General features: G+C 32.9%; 1 protein-coding gene across 3 annotated transcripts in view; it reads right to left on the minus strand.

Moving 5' to 3' along the window:
- LOC136033822 (SEC14 domain and spectrin repeat-containing protein 1-B-like) overlaps positions 1 to 15,042 on the minus strand; it is a 128,501-nt gene extending 113,459 nt beyond the window's left edge. For 2 of the 3 annotated variants that reach the window (XM_065714750.1, XM_065714748.1), the window contains exon 1: positions 14,324 to 14,511. The gene's annotated coding sequence lies outside the window, so the exon portion shown is untranslated. Of the gene's footprint in view, positions 1 to 14,323; positions 14,512 to 14,953 lie in introns of those variants that run through there. The other variant, XM_065714749.1, reaches the window with a different exon arrangement.
- Positions 15,043 to 18,937: the final 3,895 nt, after the last annotated feature.

Here is an 18,937-nt window from a genome sequence, read left to right on the forward strand (position 1 = left end):
GGGGGAGAAAAGAATCAAATAAACACGCATTCGTGACCTTTCTTCTGAAAAAAGGCAAAATTCCACATTTTTGTAGATAGAAGCTTGAAGCCTCTGCAGTAAAGTTTTCTAATATTTTGAATCTAATGATATGATTTCAATTTTGAGGGTGTTTATCCCCTTTTTGAAAACCGGGCAAATTTTCTCAGTCTTATGGCATTTGACGACTAACGTTAAATTTAATTAATTCTTTACATTGGAATCAGAAATAAAAACCATTTCTTCTGGTAGGTTAATTGTTTTCAAAATAGATTTTTTTTAGAGTTTCGGTTGCTATTTGCCCAAGTCGCTCCTTACTTATAGTTCGTTACCACCAGTAGCGGATCCAAGGTGCGCCCCCCCCCTAACGTAGTGGTGGATTTGTGGTTGGGTTCGCTTGCTCTGGTTTGGGATAACAGTTATTTTTTGTAATTGGTTTTTAATAGTTTAGTTTTTAATAAGTTTTTAGTTATTAAGACTGTTTCTTTTTGCAAAGAAGCTTGAAACAAGGTTTTAGTTACTTCGTGCGGTCTGCCACACAAGACGACTTACTCCCCCAAAGTCCCCGTGGGAGGGGCTACAAGTTACAAACTTTGACCAGTGCTTGCATATAGTAATGGTTGTTGGGAAGTGTAGAGACGTTTTCAGGGGATTTTTTGGTTGGGAGGAGGGGTTGAGAAGAGAGTGATGTGTTGGGGGAACTTTCCATAGAGGAATTTGCCATGGAAGAAGAAAATTTCCATGAAGGGAGCGCAGGATATTCTAGCATTATTTGAAAAACAATGAAAAAATAAATATGAAAAAGATTTTTCAACTGGAAGTAAGGAGCAGCATTAAAACAAAAAACGAGCAGAAATTATTACACATATGAGGGGCTTACCTCCTCCCGATGCCTCGCTCTTTACGCTAAAGTATTTTTAGCAATTTCAACTATTTATTCTACGGCTTGTGTGATTCAGGGGTCATTTTTAATGAATTGGGACAAAATTTAAGGTTTAGTGCAAAGAGCGAAGTACTGACGAGGGGGTGAACCCCGTCATATATGTAATAAAAACATGAAAATACAAAAGTTCGTTACGTAAGTTAATTTATAAGTTACGTATATCTTTTGCTAATAAAAACATTTATAAAAAATTAAAAGTTCTAGTTGCCTTTTTAAGAAACCAAAAAATCGGAGGGCTACTAGGCTTCCTCCCCCGCTCTTTTTTTTCAAAATCATTCGATCAAAACTATGAGAAAGCCATTTAGCTAAAAAAAAAAACAAATATGCAAATTTCATTTTAATTATTCCTCTACGGAGAGCCAAAATCAAAACATGCATTGATTCAAAAACGTTCAGAAATTAAATAAAAAAAGAAGTGTTTTTTTTTATTTAATATATACTTAAAACTAAGTATATGAGGCAAAATACTCCTTCAAAGGTTGCAGTAATCATTTAAGAAGAATAGATTTTCGAGAAACTGTTTATTAAAGAAGGCAAATAATTATGTTTTTATTTATTTTTTATCTAGCTGGTATAGATCGGTCTTTGAATTCTCAGTTTGAATCAATGGAATGGTATTGATATTTTTCAAACATTTAAAAATAAAAAAATTGTAAAAAGATAAAATTCACACAACTTGAGTTAACCACGGAAACAGAATACAACTGCAATATTACTTCAGAATTTCTCACCTTCTCAATACCAATCAGTCACAAAATAAAGTTATGTTTCTTTATAGAGGTTGAATATGTTTGTCCATAAAATTGTCCAAACTGCTATATATACTGATAAGGATTTTTATACTTATTTTGATACATGTCGTCCAAACATTTTTCCACGATTAATTATTTATAAATCAAAATTTGTAAAGGACAATTCTCTTACTTAATGCTAAATCAAGTCAAATTTGTATTTTTGTGCTCAACAGACACATCAAGATTTAAACATTTGAATTGAATATCTGAAAATATCAAGATTAAAAAAAAATAATTAGTAATGTCCACAGCTTGAAACCCTGAGAATTTAAATCACCAATCTATTCCTATCAAATACAAAGATAACCAACACATAATTATCTGTATTTTGACTCATATACTTAGTTTGAAGCACATTCATATACGCATCTTTAATAGAGTTTCTATTTTTCTGACGATTTTGGTCTTTATTTGAATATTTTAGGATTAATAGAAGAGGAAATACTAACGAATAACTCTAAATTGACAGGACTCTATACTGACAAGACTAGCCGTTATAAATGTTCGCCGAAATATTGAGGGACATCGACCGTGTAATAAATAAATAAAACAGGAGTGGAAACAGAGAAATAGACTTTTTCTTATAAAATTGTAAATTCTGTAATTTTGGAAAGATACACTACCTTCTTATGAAAGTAAAATTTTGATTAGTAAATTTTTGAGATTTCGTCAAAGTTGCCAGTGTGATTATTTTTAAAAAGAACCAATGATTAATTAATGTTTTATAGCCTATACTTAAAACCCTCGTTTAAAATTTATTCTATACATTTCTATCTTTTCGTTCTGTTTTTTTGTTCCCCCCTAAAAGAACTAGTATTTAACGTTTAATATATCTTTTACGAATATACAAGTTGTATCTTTATCCTCATTTCCCACTCTTCATTACAATTATAGTTACTAAGCGATGCCACAAAGTTGGGCGACATGCTAAATGGTTTGACCTATACGAATTGTCACAAAGAGTGCATGACCCCAAAAGATGGCTCAAGACCAATTATTATTTTTTTTTTTTTTACAATAAAAAGCTTAACTCACTCGCTACAGTGATCAGAAGTGCAAAGGCAAAAATTTTGCAAAAAAAATTAAATTTTATATTTTTTATCGATAGTGAACAGCTTTTTATTTTATTTTTTTTTTCATGGCGGGGTGGTTTTTATAACTTACCATTTTTGTATCAATAGTTTTATATCACTTTGATTTCAACAGATTTATTTTAACTTTAACCCTCACCAGATTTTATATTAAATTTACGACCATTTCTACTACCAACCGACAACACAGAATTGTCGAGGTTCCCTTTTGATTGCGGGTATTTCTTTGTTCGCCAGTTTATTGAAGCAACCTATTATGCGCCCCCCCCCTAAGGAAAATCCTGGATCCACCCCTTGTTACCATGAAATATTTAATTCAGGAAAAAGAATAGGTAAGAAGCCCATGACCAAGTTTTCCATATGGCTGAGTGATCCCTCAATTCCTACTGCTCAAAAATAAAACTATGCAATTATGGGATTGCTGTCACACAATCTTGAGAAAATGTGCAACTTGACACCTGAATCGAGCTATTTTTTACTCATTTTTGTGAAAGGGGGATAGGCCGAATTCCTTATCACCTTGGCTAGCAAACCCTTAAGGAAAATTTGATAATTGTAGACTTATTAAAACACTCGTCCTATCCTGCAAACCATTCCCGCTGGAGTCCTGCCTTTTTCCAAAGAAGAGCGTGCGTGGCTGTGTTGGCCTCAGGCGCCTTGGTGCTGCAGTGAGTTATTAGTAGTAGTATTTGCCATCCAGATCATTGCATTAATAATAATTCATCGAAAAGAAATATGTACTTAATATAAATCTTAACTAGCCTTCATTATTTTACTACTATATTGCCTTAATGTTCACTTTTATAGGAATTTTGAAAATTTCAAGAACGGTCAGTACTATTCATGGTAGAATATGGTAGGATATGCATGGTAGAATAGGGAGTTTCCTTTCAATTCCCAATTTAAAACAATGAAATTTGTCATGAGCCCTTCCTGATATTCACGGTGCCTGAACTAAGCATAGCTGACATCTAATACGATCCAACCATGGAATAACTAAAAAAAGATATTTAAGATAAACATTATGTAGATAAACTACATAAAATTCAAGCTTTAATAGAGATCTACTCTATCTTGATCTATTGCTATATTCCTTATCTTAAACAATGCTCAATATCTTTCTCAGGAATTGGTATTTCTTTGTGAGAAATTACATGGCTATACTCCTAAACCTGACCAAAAATATGCATAAAGTATTTTTTTTTCCATAAATACCATTAAAAAAAAGGTAAAGGTTTTTTTCGCACTCTAATTTCTTAAAACCTCTATTTCAATATGGTAGAAATAAATGAAAATTTGAATGACACATAATTTGAAACAGCTTAGTTGTCTAAATTAAACGTACAAACCGGATTTTGTTTATGTCATTTGATTTTTTCAACAACTTCCTTTTTTAGTTTTTTCTTGAAAACGACCTCTGTTGACACCAACAGCTTTTTTGTTGGTCAAATTGCGGCTTATAAAGCCAACAATGCTCGGGGGGGATTAATAGTTTTTATATATTATTTTAAACGAGATAATGACTTTTTTACTACATAAGAAAGTGTTATGTCTCTCCTTTGGTTTTTGAATGGTTCCGTCAAATTTCTTCAAAATCCTTTATCTATCGCAACTTTGACAAACAGGCTGGTCGAATTTGACATACGGAAGTCGATGCCTAATGAGGTTGTTTTATTAAGGCTTGACTTGCTTCGTTGACGGCTATAGAGAAATATAAAGATGCTAATCTTCATAGAGATCTAATAGATCTAATAGAAGGGAGCCGACGGTTGCCTCAACTCAATAGCAACCAAAACTCAAAAAAAGAGAATTTTGATATTAATAGACACATCAAAAGAATTGTCTTATGATGCTAATTCCCAACATGTAAATTTATCAAGAATTCACTATTAATTATAAATCATAAAATTTATTTTTACTGTTACCCATCAAAAGTTAAGAGCAAGAGAAAATTTGCATGATTTTCGAAAAAGAAGTAAACATCCCCTATCCTGGAGAGATGTGTAATAGCTAATTTGAACGGAAAGTCAACTTGGTAATGCCCTTTTTAAGTGACAAAAATCAGAGGCAACTAGCCTCCCTTCCCTAAAGGCCCCCTCCCCCCAAAGTCATCCAATCAAAATTTTGAGACATCCATTTTGTTCAACTTAGTTCAAAGGTCTAATATATTTTGTTTTTGTCATGATATAGCCCTCCATAGTCCCAGGGGAAAGGGCTTCTCACTATGTCGGTATGGGCGTATTATTATTGGCCGTATTGGTATCGCAGGTTTCTTAGAAAGATTTTCAAAAGCTCATATCTATGACCTTATTATAAACTCCACCATCAGCAAGTTCGAAAGGGCACTAAAAACGGTGCCTTTGGCGCCATGTCTCAAATGGAAAAACTGGGACTATTGGGCTACCCAAAATTTTTATAAGGACGTTTAATAACTCATTTGAAAGCTATTGCTCATATCTACGTGATGTTTATCACTTTTGATATTACTTCTTAAGTAGAAAAACTATTCTTCTATTTAAAAGCTAATTTTTTTCTGATCGCTCCAGAAATCCCCCCTCCATAGAAATTTTTTCCTGGAAATCCAAATATGCTGAAAATAGAATTAAAAAACCCATTCCATACTCAAATATAATCAAAAAAGTTTAATAAAAGTAAAAATTTTGATCCAAGTGGGCAGCAGCCCCCCACCCCAGCTGTGGTGCCTGGGGCAGTTGCCCTGGTTGTACCCATATCATTTGAATGGTTTTGAATAAATGCAATAGGAACCAATAAACCTTTGGAAGCCAGTGCTTAACCCCCCCCTCCTCGGAAAACGCTCTGTTGGATACCACCTTCCCCCCACCGCGGCTGGTTGGTTTCTAATCACATCCAACTTATAAAGAAGGACTAGAAATCTCAATTTTTTGTCTAATGAGCACCCTCCAAAGTTTCTGTGACCATAAATGGGAGATGTCGATGAGGAAGGGGCAGTCTCTCTCAAAAACAGATTAAATTCTTCTCATTTTGAAGTTTAGTGTTACTCTTTACTTCCATTAATTAAAAAAAAAGTTTTTGAGGGAAGTAAAGAGCTAAGTTGAAATTTAAAACAAACAAAATTTTTGTTTCACAGTCTATCTTTCATATGTCAATGAAGGTATTACAAACAAAACAAATAATCATATTTCCCTATGTTTCTAGGATTATGAAAAACTATGGCTTTACTGAAAACACAGAAACCAAGTACAAAAATCAAGAATGTTGATCTATTAGTTGAAAGTGAGTACGTGGTCTGACAACAACCAACTAATCTATAAAGCTTTTCATAGTCTTACACCAGCTGTGATATCAATAAACTTCAGTATACAATTAAAACTATCTTAAAAACATAAGCATAAAAATAAATACTTTTTTTATAATTGCAAATTCACTGAACAGCACATAGAAATACTGGACTGATTTATCAGGTAACATTTTGGTCTCACCAGCTATAATACCAATAGTGAGTAATAAACAACCTTAAATTGTAAGAAATGCACTTGAGTATTACTAAAAAAATGCTTTATTTGTATGCTGTAAAAAGTGGCCGTAAAAATCGCTGTGCAGTAAAAAACGGTTTCTCCTATATTATTTTGTGTTTTCAGTAAAGCGCTAGTTTTCTATAATCCTACAAACAAAGGGAAGTATGATTATTCGGTTTATTTGTACTAGCTTTATTGATATATGTCAGATAGACTATGAAGCAATAATTTTTGTTCGTTTTAAGTTTCAACTTCACTCTTTACTTCCCTCAAATAATTTTGTTATTTTAAATTAATCCTTTCCTGTTTTTAATTTAAATTTAATGCAGAAGCTGCACTATAATGGCCTTTTAATTTTTTTTAGGGGGGGAGCACCCTCATATACGGATTAATTTCTGTTCGTTTTAAGTTTTAATGTCGCTTCTTACTTTCAGTTGAAAAGAAAAATTATTTAATTTCTGATCGTTTTCCAAATAATTCCGAGAAATCCATGCTACACAAAATGGTGCACACGATTTTTGAAGTTGGGAAACATCGACAGCTAGGAAAGATTAACTATTTTTCTAAAGAAGATTTTTAAGGTTTTCAAAGTCTAAGCAAAATTTTGGTATGTCTAACTTATTTCACTAAACACCCCCCCCCCCCCTTCACCCTAATAAACACCAAAAACATCAGACATACAGGTGTTGAATAGCAGTAAATAAGAAAAAGTTTGGAAGTAACCTGACAACCAGAAAATATCACAGAAAAAAATGCTAATAGGTTCTTAGTGCTATGATTTTTCTATCTACATTACAAATAGTTTTATTCTGTCTATTAAATAGTAAAAAAAGGAAATAATATGAATAAATAAATATAACAATAAGTAATCCTTCTTTGAAGATGCAACTTTGAGTGGTTCCTGAACCATATGCCTACACTTCTCCAGCCCCTAAGTGGCAAGGGGTTGGGGTCTGGGCGGAATTTGTTCCAAAAATAGTGTATGAAACATTTCACAATTCACAAAAAAAATAAAAAAAATAGTGAATTAGCTGAAAAATAATCATATATAAGGCAGAAAACCATGATTGAAATAAAAATGCCTGATTAAGGAAATGAACCCTTGCCATTCTGATTCAAAGTCTAACGCGCTAGGTACTGAACTACGGCGGCTGATGATCGAATGTAATCTATTTGTTATTGTGGGACCAATTTGTGTAGCTTACAAAACTTTTCCCAAAGACTATGGAGAGCTATATCATCATCAAAAGCATAGTTATTGAACCTTATTCAGTAAATAAATTTGCAATTTGCTATTATAAAACATTGAGTTAATAAAAGCTTCTATTACAAAGAGTGAAAGCATTAAACTATATTTGACGAAGCTCAACTATTGCGAAAAGCAGGAGGGGAGGGGTACGTCAAAGAATAGTCATTTGTAATTTTGTAATTCAATTATTTATTTCTCTATGAATTTCTTCCTCATAAGAACATTCGATATTTAAAAATCATTTTGCGAGCCCCAATGTCGGCTGACCGTCTTAAAGATTTCACAGTGAATTCTCCCAACGGACTGATGAAACATACCAAGGGGGCTGGGAGGGGGAGTATACGAGAGGGGTTCTTGTGAATCTCCAGTTAACGGTTTTGGACCATAACTATTACAATGGTTCCCCTTTATACTTCCACACTTTTCAACTTAAGAAGTGGCACCAAAAGTATTGTTTTTAGCGCTATATGGCACTTACGGATAGTAGAACTGATAAAAGCACGTAGATATGAGGAACAGTTTTCAAATGAGCCATTAAACATCTCTCTAAGAACTTCTGGATACCCACTAGCCCCAGCTATTCCACTTGAGACATGGGACCAATAGTGCCATTTGGAACTTGCAGATGGTAGATTTTATACGGAAAACAAACGTAAGAGCTATATCTTTTATAGGAGCTATATAAAATCTGTATATGATGTTATGGTTGCCCGCTAGCCCAACCCTTCAAAGATGACACAAAAAGTGTCATTTTAGCGCCTTATGGCACTTGCAGATGGCGGAATTTATAAAAAGCATGTAGATATGAAAAATAGCTTTTGAAAGAGCTATTAAGCATATCTCTATGATGTTGTGGTAGCCCGCTGAAAAAAAAAGAATAAAAAAGGGAGACATAAGTGCTACCGATACAAAAGTGATTTTTGATGTTCAAAGAGGGGGAGTGTAATTTCACTGTAAAAAGTTATCGATCATGTTAATTCCAATGGTACATATTTTATTTTGATATGACACCATTTTCGAGGGGTTTCAGACTTTTTTTTCGGAATCACCATAAATTTCTTTTCGCAATAAACTTTTACTTTTAAGACGAACCGAAATAATAGTTACCATTGCTAAGTCAGTGTCAAATGGAATTTTTTCACTAGACAGTTTTTTTTCAAAACGTATTTTTTTTAACTTTTCGTTATTATGGGTTGTGGTTCGCTCTTTACTAGGTTGTAGCTTCCGCTCCAACCATGATACTAATAGTGCACACCTGAAATATTTCCAAAATTTTAGATTTTTGATGCATTTTAAAGGTTTGTTGTCCAAAGATGGGTAGATTTTCAAGTAATTTTCTACTATATAAAACACACTCGAGAAGTAAAGTTTGATTAATGCTAATGAAAAAAACACAAAAAAAATATGATGAAAATAGAGTACTTTATTAGCAGAATGATGAAAACTACAACTTGGAAATGTGCTCCCAGAACGCAGTGTCACACTTCCAAAAATGTTGCTCCTCGTAAGAGTACAAAGTCATGGTGTGTCTTTTGACGCAGTGTTTTATTTTAAGCAACAACCCCTTATCCTGTAAAAGTGTAATTGCCTGTTCTTCAGTCCTTGGCAAATCCCAAATCTTAATTTGAACATTCATGGTAATAAAAATATTATTTAGTTTTCTTTACATACAAAACCAAAACACATCTTCTACAAAATGTTGCCGCGCTAAAAAAAAAAACTTGACAGTTTTGTAGACGTACGACAGTAACAAGTAATAATATATGTGAGAATATATGTACTATATTCTATCACTAGTCAAAGAAAACTAACCGGTGTTCTCGAGAATCACGTTAATAATGGACTTTTCTTTGTCTTTGAGACGATCAGCCGACGCTCCCAATTTAATAATTTACAAATGACCTTTACAATTTTGGTAATAAAGTATTCTTTTTTCATCATATTTTGTTGTCACGAAACTTAACTTCTCGAGTGTGTTTCGTATAATAGACAAGTACCGATTTTCATTGAATAGTTTCATTTGCAGAGTTCCTTCAGAATTTTGTATTCTAGACCTTATTTATTAGGGAATTATATATATGATGATTTATTACTTTTTAGCTAGTAAAATTACCATAATTGAAAAATAAATGAATAAAATGACACAAATTTAATTTTAAAAATAATAAAAAATGTTGAACTAGTGCGGTTTTGCGGCCTCGTGGTCTTGCAATACAGAGAGGCGCCATCGAATTTTTGTTTTATCATTGATATTTGTATCCAAGTATAATTAATTATTATCGGATGCATATTGTTCAACACGCACATGATGAATTTGATTTCCTAATTTTGGGGTTGCGTGTGTCAAGCAATAAGCTGTCCCAACTGTAAATCCTATTTTCATGAGGTCAAAAAGAATTTTATTTCATTACATGCAACTGCTGTCAATGCCCTAATTTTTTTTATTTGAGAATTTTCAGTAAGGTGATTAATTGCTGACCGCGTTTCCGAGCATTTCACATATATTTACGTCCCTTATTAATGCTTGTTTTAAGCAAGGGAAGTTCCCAATGGTCTTAAAATCGCAAGGATAGCTCCTGTGTTTAAGGGTGGTAACAAGAGTGATTTGGGGAATTATAGACCAATTTTACATTGGTCTATAACAATTTTAATTTTACAATTTTACATTATTACCTGTTGTTTCACGAGTTTTAGAAAAATGTATTAATATTAGAATTTATGAGAATTTGGAGCGTCATAAACTTCTACATCCAAATCAGTTTGGTTTCAGGAAGGGTAGAACAACAGAAATGGCGATTTCATTTATTACTACTACAATTAATGATGCTCTTGATAAAAAGCTTAGGGTAGCTGGTATATTTTTGGACTTAATTAAGGCGTTTGACACTATTGACCATCCAATATTATTTAAAAAATGTGGGGATTCAGGCTATGGAGGGTGGGCCAAGGTTCAGCCCAAATGATTTTTGGAATAAAATATCGTTTGTGTTGAATTAAAAAAAAGGGAATAGTTGTGGGAAAAGTCAAAGTCATGGCCGCCAATTGTAGAAAAAAGCCAAGACAGATGGTTCAATTATATGGGCAGGCCGGTCAAGGTTAATTTTATCCCTTTGATTGCCGTTGTTACTGTCTCCCATTTATGCTACACCTCTACACGTGCATGCGTGTCCCTTCCCTTCACAAATCCCGAACTAGAGTTGTACCTGAGGGGGTGCACACCCTCATATACGTAGGCTAATAACATCTGTTCGTTTAAAGTTTTAATGTTGCTCCATACTTCCAGCTGAAAAAAATCGTTTTTTCATTTAAATTCTGATCGTTTTTTTAAATAGTTCTGGGAAACTCGGTGCACCCTTTATGGAAAATTCTCTTCCCCCATGAAAAATTCCACCATGGAAAGATCCTCCCACGTAAACCTTTCCCCAACCCTCCTCCCATGACAAAATCTCCTCTGAAAACGTCTGCATGATTCCCAATAATCTATACTGTATGTAAACCATGGGCAAAAATCATAACTTTTAGCCCTTCCCTCTGGGACTGTGGGGGATTAAGTCATCCTGCTAGATATAGCTGCATGATTTTTCGACTATACTGAACAAAACGGCAATCTCAAAATTTTGATCGGGTGACTTTGAAAAAAAATATGATCGATGGAGGGAGCCTAGTTGCGCTCCAATTTTTGGTCACTTAAAAAGGGCACTAGAGCTTTTAATTTCCGTTCCAATGAGCCCTCTCGCAACATTCTAGGACCATTTGGTCGATACGATCACCCCTGGAAAAATCCAAAATAGGTGAGATGTCTTTTGTAAATAGATAAAAAAAAAACTCTGCTTATACCGTTCCTTGTGTTCAGACTGAGTTAGTAAATACCTCTTTTTACAGTGCTGTATATTGTCAACAATAAGTTTACCATTAATTTTCGTTAAATATTCTAGCAGTTGCCAGTTTTTTTATTTTCATGTTGTATGCTATCCCTACAAGCTTTTTAGCTTACAAGCTATCGGATGAATAAATAAATGAGGCAAAATTTATCAGGCTCGTAACTTTCGATGAGTAAGACTAAACTTGATGAAACTTATATATTTAAAATCAGAATAAAAATCCAATTCTTTTAATTTACCTAATGCTATCAAAATTCTGCTTTTTAGAGTTACGGTCGCTTTTGAGCCGGGTCGCTCCTTATTTAAACTTCCTTACCAAGAACTGTTTGATTAGCTTATAACATCATATAAGGTTGTGGTATGTCTTAATTTTGGTTCGAATGAAATTTTTTTCAGCATTTTCAACGCACAGTTTCAGTGATGTGATTATGATTCAAAACCATATTCAGATTTTTTATTTTTAACACATTTCGCTTAATATGATAAAACCGTATAAATCAGAATTTAACAAATTTGTAAGACTCGAATCACTTTCTTTGGGCATCATTTGGGTAAGTACCGTCCATATTATCGACTTACCAATATAGTGACCATACCACTCGATGCCTTTTTTTTGCTCTTTACGAATATAATAATTGCTTATGTCGCAGATTCAAATTTAAGCCCCTTTTGACCTTACCTAACCTTACTTAATCTAACCTTACTATAAATTAAATAAACAAAACAAGTTTTTTTTTAACTGAAAGTAAGGAGCGACATTAAAACTTAAAACGAACAGAAATTACTTCGTATATGAAAGGGGCTGCTTCTTCGTAAACGCACCGCTCTTTACGCTAAAGTTTGACTCTTTCTCTCTACTCTTCTTTTTAAAATAGTAAAAAAAAACTTTAGCGTAAAGAGCGGCATTAAAACTTAAAACGAACAGAAATTACTTCGTATATGAAAGGGGCTGCTTCCTCATAAACGCACCGCTCTTTACGCTAAAGTTTGACTCTTTCTCTCTACTCTTCTTTTTAAAACAGTAAAAAACTTTAGCGTAAAGAGCGGGGCGTTTATGAGGAAGCAACCCCTTTCATATACGAATTAATTTGTGTTCGTTTTAAGTTTTAATGTCGCTCCTTACTTTCAGTTAAAAAAAACTTATTTTTTTTTTAAATTTAATTTCTGAACGTTTTTGAATCAATGCGTTTTGATTTTGGCTCTCCGCAGAGGAATAATTAAAACGAAATTTGCATATTTTTTTTTGGCTAAATGGCTTTCTCATAATTTTGATCGAATGATTTTGAGAAAAAAAGAGCGGGGGAGGAAGCCTAGTTACCTCCGATTTTTTGGTAATTAAAAAGGCAACTAGAACTTTTAATTTTTTACGAAACTTTTTATTAGTAAAAGATATACGTAACTTATAAATTAGCTTACGTAAAGAACTTTTGTATTCTCATGTTTTTATTACATATATGATGGGGTTCACCCCCTCTTCAGTACCCCGCTCTTTACACTAAAGCTTAAATTTTGTCCCAATTCATTAAGAATGACCCCTGAATCACAAAAGCCGTAGAATAATAGTTGAAATTACTAAAAATACTTTAGCGTAAAGAGCGAGGTATTAGGAGAAGGTGAGCCCCTCATATGGGTAATAATTTCTGTTCGTTTTAAGTTTTAATGCTGCTCCTTAATTCCAGCTGAAAGAAACTTTTTCATATCTATTTTTTCATTTTTTTTTTTTTAAATAATGCTAGTAAATCCTGCACTCTCTTCATGGAAATTTTCTTCCCTCATGACAAATTCCTCGATGGAAAGTTCCCCCAGCATATCCCCCTCTTCCCAACCCCTCCCCCAACCAAAAAATCCCCCTGAAAACGCCTGTACACTTCCCAATAACCATTACTATATTTAAGCACTGGTCAAAGTTTGTAACTTGTAGCCCCTCCCACGGGGACTGTGGGGGAGTAAGTCGTCCCCAAAGACATATTTATAAGGTTTTTCGACTACGCTGAATAAAATGGCTATCTCAGAATTTTGATCTAGGTGCCCTCCAATTTTTTGGTCCCTTAAAAAGGGCACTAGAACTTTTCATTTCCGTTAGAATAAGCTCTCTCTCGCAACATTCTAGTACAACTGGGTCGATACGATCACCCCTGGGAAACAAAAAAACAAAAAAACAAACAAATAAATAAACACGCATCCGTGATCTGCCTTCTGGCAAAAAATACGAAATTCCACATTTTTTGTTGATAGGAGCTTGAAACTTCTACAATAGGGTTCTCTGATACGCTGAAATCGATAGTGTGATTTTCGTTAAGAGTCTATGACTTTTAGGGGGTGTTTTCCCCTATTTTCTAAAATTTTCTCGGGGTCGTAACTGTTGATGGGTAAAACTAAACTTGATGAAACTTATATATTTAAAATCAGCATTAAAATGCAATTCTTTTTATGTAGCTATTGGTATCAAAATTCCATTTTTAGAGTTTTGGTTACTATTGAGTCGGGTCGCTCCTTATATTTACCCTTATATTTATAGCCGGACAGTCATATATTTACCCTCCTTTGTTCTGTGGATCTATTTCTGAAGGTTTGAGCTTTACACGACTTTATCAAACCTCAGAAAAGATTAGTGCCTATTGGAAGGTAGATCATTAAAAAGGTTTTCTGGGGTATAATTTAGGCTCTTAATCCATTCATGAATGTTTCATTCACGTAATTGCTTTTCAAATTAGCAGAAAGTTCCCCGTATGTAATTTTACCAATCTTTGCTTTTTATTTTTACTGGTGCATTATCATTCATAAGTTTTTCAACCGTAAATAAAATCAAAAGAATAAACAGATATATGGTGAGTATATAAAACCAAATACCTGAGAAAATCAGCATGTTAATCAGAGTAATCCAGGTTTTTAATTAACCAATCTAACTATCTCGGAACAAAGCACATCTTACATCCACTGAAAACCTTCAACAATTCGGTTTGCCGGGCTGGCTAAAACTGCTTCCAAAGAGAGGATAAGAGGACCCGTTAAAACCATTGCCTGGAATGCAAGAAAGTGGCTTTCTCGCAGCAAAGGCTGTTCCCAAATCTGTTGCGTCAAATCAAGAATTACACAAAACGAAGCAAATTCAGCAATCCTAAATTACATATATATATATATATATATATATATATATATATCTCTTCCTTTTCTCCTTCTGTCTTTTTTTTTTTTTTTCTTTTTTTTTTTTTTAATGCGATTTTGCTGTTGCATTGGTGATGTCTCTTTTCATGATATATATATATATATATATATATATATATATATATATATATATATATATATATATATATATATATATATATATATATATATATATATCACTAACAACAAAAACAAGAAGAACAATAGAGAATTTTTTAAGAAAGTGGGAAACAAATTAGAATGAAATTTCAACCCTATGTCCAAGGGCCGTCCTCAGCAATACAAATAAGAAAAAAAAAAGAAAAAACAACTTACAAGAGGATAAAATCAATAAAACTAAAACGAACAGTTTTTCAAAACTGTCCCAGCATCCTTACCACAGCGAAGTTCAACCAGGACTGATAAATAAATCGTTATGAAACGAGCCAATTCATTGAAATGAAAGAAAATGATTTAAAAACAGGTTTTTAATGCCAGCCTAGGTTTTTTCGCTGTTGACCTTATAGGTCTATTTGTGACAGGTTCTGTATCAATATCTATTGGTTTTTTATAATATTTCGTTAGGTCATTTTTAATTAAATTTGTGTATAAAGCATTTGCGTGAATATTCTCCTAAATCCCTATTTAAGGAAGTATTATTATTAATCTTAAGTCTGATTTCAATTGCTTCTCGAACTACTTGCTTTATGCCTAGATCATTGCTAATAATTAAATTAAAAAAACAAGTTTTTTTAACGAAAAGTAAGGAGCGACATTAAAACTTAAAACGAACAGAAATTACTTCGTATATGAAAGGGGCTGCTTCCTCATCAACGCCCAGCTCTTTACGCAAAAGTTCGACTCTTTCTCTTAGCTCTACTTTTTAAAACAGTAAAAACTTTAGCGTAAAGGGCGTTGATGAGGAAGCTGCCCCTTTCATATACGAAGAAATTTCTGTTCGTTTTAAGTTTTAATGCCGCTCCTTACTTTCCGTTAAAAAAACTTGTTTTTTTATTTAATTTCTGAACGTTTTTGAATCAATGCATGTTTTGATTTTGGCTCTCCGCAGATGAATAATTAAAACGAAATTTGCATATTTATTTTTTTGGCTGAATGGCTTTCTCATAGTTTTGATCGAATGATTTTGAGAAAAAAGGAGCGGGGGAGGAGGCCTAGTTGCCCTCCGATTTTTTGGTTACTTAAAAAGGCAACTAGAACTTATTTTTAACAAATGTTTTTATTAGTAAAAGATTTACGTAACTTACAAATTAGCTTACGTAACGAACTTCTGTATTCTCATGTTTTTATTATGTATATGAAGGGGGTCATCCCCTCGTCAGTACCTCGCTCTTTACACTAAAGCTTAATTTTTTCCCAGTTTCTTAAAAATGACCCCTGAATCAAAAAAGCCGTAGAATAAATAGTTGAAATTACTAAAAATAATTTAGCGCAAAGAGCGAGATATTAGGAGGAGGTGAGCCCGTCATATGCGTAATAATTTCTGTTCGTTTTAAGTTTTAATGCTGCTCCTTACTTTCAGTTGAAAAAACTTTTTCATATTTATTTTTTCATTGCTTTTTTTTAAATAATGCTAGAAAATCCTGCGCTCCCTTCATGAAAATTTTCTTCCCCTATGACAAATTCCTCCAAGAGAAGTTCCCCTAACATATCCCCCTCTTATGAACCCCCCCCCCCCCCGCAACCTAAAAATCCCCCTGAAATCATCTGTACACTTCCAAATAACCATTACTATATGTAAGCACTGGTCAAAGTTTGTAACTTGCGGCCCCTCCCAAGGGGACTGTGGGGGAGTAAGTCGTCCCCAAAGACATAGTTATAAGGTTTTGATAGAACAGGTCAATTGAATTTCAAAGAAGATATTAGCAAGATGTTCGACTTGCCAAACAATCTTTTTCAACAAGTTCTTGCTCTTTCAATCTGTTGACAGAGTTTTAGTAAAAAATTTTGTTTTTTCTTTTTATGGTTGAGGGGAACAAATTCAAAAATTAGCTAGGTAGAAAAGTTTGTTTCTCCATAAGGGCACAATTCAGCTTGCACAAAAGACCCTATATATATATATATATATATATATATATATATATATATATATATATATATATATATATATATATATATATATATATATATATATATATATATATATATATATATATATATATATATATATATATATATATATATATATATATATGTATATATATATATATATATATATATATATATATATATATATATATATATATATATATATATATATAAATAATATATATATATATATATATATATATATATATATATATATATATATATATATATATAAATATATATATATATATATATATATATATATATATATATATATATATATATATATATATATATATATATATATATATATATATATATATATATATATATATATATATATATATATATATATATATATATATATATATATATATATATATATATATATATATATATATATATATATATGGAAGCATTCTTATTAACTAGCTATAACTAGTGACATGTTTAACTAGCTATAACCTATAAAATAGTGACAGTGACAAAGCCACCGGAAAATATAAGGCAGCATAAACAGGATTAAAATGATTTTTAAAGTTAAGTGATTCCACCTTCGCGCTAGGAAATTTAAGATGGAGGATATATTTCCTTTCTCTAGGATATATATTTTTTAAATAAGGCACCGAGAATTAGGTTCAATCACAAAGTTAAGGGGGGATCTGACATCTCTTTCTTGTAGATTATCTGATGACAAAATTTTCCAACCACCCTTCTCCCGCACCATACAAAGGCTGTATGGGGACAGAGCATACAAAATGCACAATCAATACTTATTCCTCATTGAGACTGGTAGATATCCCTAGATCCCTTCCAAAAGATGTAAGAGCGATAAAATATCAGGTTCAACCATTTCCTTCACAGAGGTTTCTAACTACATGGTTGGGAATAAAGAAAACTGTTTGATACGAAAGCTGTTGTAAATACGAATTTAAGATCCTGACGACATGATCTTATGAATTTCTTCCCCCTGTAGTGTTTTTATTAGGTCCTCATCTTAAAAAAAAAATCAGATAATATTTCTTAATTCAATACACTTTAGTTAAAATCCGAAAACTTCTTCCGTGGAACGGCCGGATAGAAAAATTTGGAGAGCCCTCTCCCACACTGGCTGGATGGAGTAGAAACTGCTAAAGGCACAATTAAAACACTTATTCTTACTCTTCATCAAGTTTGGCATATATATCTCGCAACCCTACTGATAAACGTTTCAATATCAAGAACTTACGGAACCCCTCCCCAAACGTCATCCTAATAGGCATATACTCTTACTTCTGTCAAAGTTTGGCTGAAATCCAATAGACTCTTTCACTAGATGTCCTGATGATATGTATTTAACCGCCCCCCCCCCTCGTTTTTATTGAGTAGCAGTTGTTTCTGGACGTAAAAGAAGACAAATAGGACACTTAGTCATACTTTACACAAAATTCTATCGATATAGTATTACACTAAATAAATATGTTGTGATGACAAGATATGAGGTTCCCCCTATATATTGGGTCAGTAATGTGAATTAGACATTCACCATCACTTTGGTACCTGTTTGGCTAGGATATGACAGTGTCTTGTGTTAGGGGTGATAAGAACATATCCCTTAGAAAGCATAATCTCATCTGGCAAAAGTCCTGAAGACAAAAATTCAGCCTGACCTCCTCAGGGAGATTACATCAAATACATAACTAGAACACTAGCCATTAGTTCCTGTCAAGTTTGGTTAGGATTTGAAAAACCCTCCTAGTGGATATGTAAACAAGATTCAAGAATATCCTCTTCCTTAACAGTGGGCCCAATTATAGCTTGACTCTTTCATTCTATACTTAGCTTTATAGGCAAATACAGTATAAGAAATTCTATAAACCGAAAATTTTATAAGAGTTTTTCTAAGTGGAGCCGGTTATGTAAACTGAGGGTTTGGGCATTTGCCCCCTCTAATTTTCATCCCCTCCTTGATTTTGGAAACGCCTGTTTTGGTAACTTCAGTGATAAAATTGAAATAAGAGTAACAGCAAAATTGCCCCACTCGATATCTCCCCTTCCCTTTATTTCCACGAAGAACTTGCTAATCACTTACCAATGACTGGGACAGTTTTATTTTGCTTCTTGATCATATCACCCAGCAGCCTATAAAAAAAATATGTGTTTTCATGAAAATTACAGGAAATTTTCAAAAATTCAGAAGAATATCTTTTTTCCATTTGACGTTCGCCATAGATG

The sequence above is a fragment of the Artemia franciscana genome, chromosome 12 (genome assembly GCF_032884065.1).
Source record: "Artemia franciscana chromosome 12, ASM3288406v1, whole genome shotgun sequence".
In the NCBI taxonomy this organism is placed as follows: Eukaryota; Metazoa; Arthropoda; class Branchiopoda; order Anostraca; family Artemiidae; genus Artemia; species Artemia franciscana.